Source organism: Anguilla anguilla, chromosome 18 (assembly GCF_013347855.1).
Source record: "Anguilla anguilla isolate fAngAng1 chromosome 18, fAngAng1.pri, whole genome shotgun sequence".
NCBI lineage: Eukaryota > Metazoa > Chordata > Actinopteri > Anguilliformes > Anguillidae > Anguilla > Anguilla anguilla.
The window spans coordinates 27483359-27488384 of record NC_049218.1 but is presented as its reverse complement, the minus strand read 5'-3'; the positions used below and the strand labels follow the sequence as shown (position 1 = coordinate 27488384).

Genomic DNA, 5026 nt, shown 5'->3' with positions numbered 1-5026 from the left:
CTCTTTCGCGTGACGTTCGGCAGATCTTTGTCCAATAAGCTCCAGCGGGTGTGGCTGCCTGCCACGCCCTATTGTTTAAGTGCGCTTCATTTGCTGCTGTGGAAGTAGTTTCAGCACCTTGGAGAATTCCTCCATTGTGCACGAGCTGCCAATAAAGAAGCAAAAGTATAAGTAAAGTGGGTAAGGTGGAAATCGAGAGAGATGCAAACTACATCTGTGGATAGGTGGCATATTCAATATACCTGTTTCGCTATCTTGTGCCAGTCATCAATTAACTGATACTGTTACCATGACGTTACGAAACCAGGCTTGTGTAAATAATAATAATAATAATAATTATTATTATTATTACCTGCAGCAGCCCACTGCTATTAGCACACGGAAAAAATGTTAAATCAACCTCATCGTGGTGTATCATCAACAATTTCTATACTTCAGAATGATAGCGCTGGGGCAAGAGAGAGTGAGAGAGAGTTTCTGTGTCTGACATGTGTTGCTGTGGCAATATGATTGTAGTTATCCTACCAATAAAGCAAATTGAAATTTGAATTGAAAAAAAAATTGAAAATTGAGAGAGAGAGAAGGTGTTGGATGACAATGGTGTGGCAGGATTAAATGTAAAATATTTCCTAGAGGACCATGCTGACTGTGTCTGGCTGGTTTTTCTTTTATTATTATTATTATTATTATTATAATTATTATTTTCAGAATGTGATGTAGTGCCGGGGGACAGGGACGGGGACGAGGACAGGGGTTTGGGGTTGCTGGCAGGTATATATCATCTACCATTTGAACAGAATCATAGAAGCGTAGGATTTGATGGCTTACATCTCTCCCAAGTCCTTAAGAAACCGCATGCATTGTCAACCCACAACAGATTATCTGTCTTCTCTCCTCTTGCGTAAGAAGCCAAGGTTTCAGAATGCTGCAGTATTTCAAAAGGACAGTGCCTTCTCTTTATCTACCTCCATTTTTCCCTCTCAGATGACAGCCTGGAGAAACACATTGGCTAAAAATATATCAGTCACAAGAGTGATATGAACACACCTGCGGATGGGCATCCAGCACACAGAAAAATGTTAAATCAGCTGTAGCAGTGTTGGTTCAAATCTAAAAGAATCCAATAGGGACAACATTTACTCCTTAAGAGCTGACAGTACTCTGTCAGAGGAGATCATACATTTTTATGCTGAAGATTTTATTGTGGCATTTGTAGTCATCATGATTTGCACTTTTCACTCATGTAGAGATTGTGCACAGCCTTTTAACTTAATTTGAGAAAGAGCGGTTCAATGAATATATACAGTATATGTACTTGGTTCCTCCATATTCATAATGGTTTCAGGTCTATATGAGGAAAATCATTTATGTGATACTGTTTCTTGACTATCTCACACACTGTATTTTCAGTCTTTTCATTTTTTACAAACCATGAACGTGATCAGCTTCTCATTTTGAAATAATTCCCCTTGCTCTCGACAAATCACTAGCCAAAGTGAAATGAAACTGTGCTGCACATCTGTATCAAGGCAGCCTCTCAGTTCGGAACCAAATTTGTAATCTTCATTATTAATGATAGTTTAAGCTGCAGAAGAGATGGCTTAAACTAGTCCCGGGCAGTTCTTATGCTTATCACACCTCCCTTAAGGAGTTGCTTCAGGAAATAATCCTGCCATTGCTATACTGGGCACAGTCTAGTCAAGCTGAAGATTAATGGCAAAGCGGAAATGTTGGTGACACACGGAGAGAGTTTTCTTAAGTTAATTACCTGTTTAAAGCTGAGAACTCTGTGTCCATTGAACAAACAGCAGGTGTAAAAAGCAGGCGAAAGCAAGAGGAGTGCGAACTGGGGGCGGGGCTGTAAAAGAGAGAGAGATAGAGAGAGTGAGATTCCCAAAAACAACACCCCAGAGCTGCAAAAAGGCTCCGCTTAAATTATTAAACCTGGTACTGAGCTGCTTCCCTGGGACTTGGTGTATATGTCCTATCTATAAAAATGGGGATAAAATTTGATGCCTGTAATTACAGAAGCATCTGTCTGGGGAAGGTATACTGCAGGATCCTTAAAAGTAGAATAATGACCTTGCTTAACGAGCTCACTGTGCTGCGTGAGACTCAAATTGGTTTTCTTCCGAATCATTGTACTGTTGAGAATATTTATACCCTACAAACCCTGATAAATAAACATGTTCACCAAACCAAAAATGGAAAAAAAAAAATCTTTGCCTGCTTCATTGATGTCTAAAAATCATTGATTTGGCCTGAATGATTATATTGTAAACTGCTTAGAAGTGGTAGAGGGTGCAAGGTATGTGATATGCTTAACTGCATGTACGCTGAAAGCAAGTGCAGAGTGAGAATTGGCAACAGAAGGATAGAAACTTTAGTTCAAACGGGGTTGTGGTGTGAGGCAGGACTGCCGCCTGGTTCCGACACTGCTCAACATCTACATTAATGAGTGAGCAGTGCTGTAGGAACAATCTGTTCCTCCTGGCTTCACACTACATGAGGTAGAAGTAAGATTTCTTCTCAGTGCGGATGCTGTGTCCCACAGAACAAGGGCTACCGCAAAACAAGGTTCTGTTACTGGACTACTGCCTGACCCACACAGTAACAGGTCCGTTGTTAATTCAGCTCTTTAACAGATAACATTTGATCCCACTTTTGAGAGTGGGAATAAAAGTTATCTGTTAAGAGTTTAATTAACACCGTTAGAGCTGGATTATCACAAGACATTTTACTGTGCAGGCTCAGGGAATAAAATTAAAGAAGACTTAAGATTTTCCAAAAAAAAAGGATAGATGTCAGCAAAATAGGTGCCACTTTACTCTAGGCAGCACCAAACTAGAAGACATCTTAAATGATGCTAAACTCAGTCTGACAGTTAGTGCAGAGAATGTGCTTTTTGCAATTAAGAGAGGGTTTTACAAAATTATACCAATCACAATCTGGTCCAAATTGTCAGTTATACAGCCCATTGCACTATACAGAAATGAGATTTTGGGTACACCCAGTGAGCACAAGTACTCTAAATGGGATGTGTATTGAGCAGAAAGCCTAGATTGCAGACTTCTGCAGAACCATTTTACAGGTTCAGAGAAAAAGAATAATGCATGTAGGACAGAATTATTACCTATCCCATTCATAATAAATATCCAAAAAATGAGCACTAATAATCATGTCCTGAAGAACAGTAAAATTTAAATACTAAAAACCCAAGACCTAAACCGAGAAAAAGTCCCCTGCTGTAAATCAACTCGAAGCTTACTGTACAAATCAAATAATACATTCTAATTTGATTCAGGCTTGGACCAGCTCTGTTAATAATCAACCACAAAACATAATAAACCAAATTATGCAGCAAACTAAAAAATCTTATTTGGAACATTCAGACAATATAGCCAAAACTCAAAACAAACTTTATTGCTACTGGGCCATAAAATGAGATTACACATTGGCTAAGTATCTCTTCACCTTCAAAGATGCACAGCAGAGACAGATTCTGCCCAAGTACAGGCTCTGAGGCCACAGCCTGGCCATTGAGAAAGGCCCCCATGCCCATTGTTTTTAAGGCTCCAAGCACCTTTTCATTTCCATAATTACTGTTGAAGTTGTTGTTGTTGCAAATAATAGCTTAGGCAATACTATGCTGATGGCCATGCCAGTCAAGCTTATTTGAATCGAGAGAGAGTGTGTGTGTGTGTGAGAGAGAGAGGGGGGGATCCTTGTTGTGCAGCCTGAATGTAAATTTCTGAAGAATGACTGTGAATAATGTAATTAAGATAACAGAAGGTGATGTATTAGCCTTGATGTGATTCTACAGGTAACATAAATCAATGCTTGTGCTTTCCATTTAAAAATGACATTAGTGCTAATGCTAATGGCCTTACTGGGATTTTTTTTTACACTAAGCTCCCCCTCTTCTCTCTCTGTCTGTCTGTCTGTCTGTCTGTCTGAACCACCTGCTCCCCTCAAAGAACAACACCTGGATCTGCACTGAGTACACTCCATGATAAAGGCAATGAAGGTAAGCAGTCTTTGATCCAAAGTGCAATGAGTACATGCTCTGCTTTCTTCTGACCAAAAAGGCTTTTGAAGTTGGGCACTGGAGAACACATTTACATAAGTGTGAAAGAGAGCACAGAATGCACACACTGCAGGCATTGTTGCAATGGGAACGTGCTTATTTGCTCCTCTCCTAATTTATGTTTATGTCCTCGTGAAAGCATGTTTGTAATATAATTGCATTAGCTGACAGAATGCAGTGTACACAGGATCAGACTCTTGAGAGAATTCATAAAAAGCTGTGAACTCACCAGTGGAGAATGCACATCCTTTTGTAGAACATGTTCTGCCTGCTTCCATGTACTTTCCTAAAATGACTGTTTCAGAAATGGTACAGGCCTGATATTACAATTTGGTGTCTTGAAATTATTTTGGGTAAATGGGGGTAGTTCAGATAAAAGGAGCACTTGAGACGGTGAAATTTTGTGGAAGCCTTCATCTCACACACAACTTTTCAAGTTCATCCTAAAACCTGGGAGATCAGATAGAACCATTGCCCTGTCAAGATCAAATGAACAGAGGGCACTGTGATGGATTTCAGGGAACATTTTCTAAAATAACAGTTCCAAAAGCTTTGGACTAGATTATGAGAATTCATAGTGTACCTGTTCTCCTAACTAATTCTCATGTTTTGGAAAGCGTTTCTGAAAGTATACAGCAAGTGGATCTTTCACAGTCTCTCAAAATGGTGCGTACTAATGGCCGTTAATTAATATTACCAATACATCATTCTTAATTAGCTGGGATATTTGTTTGGTCATTTGCTCTTGACTATGAGAACTGCTAAGCATGTCCTTTACATTGGAAGATAGCTTATTTTTGTGACACACGGACAGATAAAGCAATGGATATTAAAATTCAGACATAAGCAACCGTTCATCAATGCAAATAATACTTTGGTTGTCAAGCAAGTTTGTTCAACATCAACAACAAAAAAAAGGTTATGATTATACCTTTATGT

The 5026-nt window shown here is 39.2% G+C and overlaps 1 long non-coding RNA gene across 1 annotated transcript in view; it reads left to right on the top strand.

The window, feature by feature from the left end:
• The window catches only part of LOC118217943, a 29107-nt gene that overhangs the window by 160 nt on the left and 23921 nt on the right, over nt 1–5026 (top strand). Inside the window, exon 2 of the long non-coding RNA XR_004763334.1 lies at nt 3978–4027. This is a non-coding gene — a long non-coding RNA (uncharacterized LOC118217943). The remainder of the gene's footprint in view (nt 1–3977; nt 4028–5026) is intronic.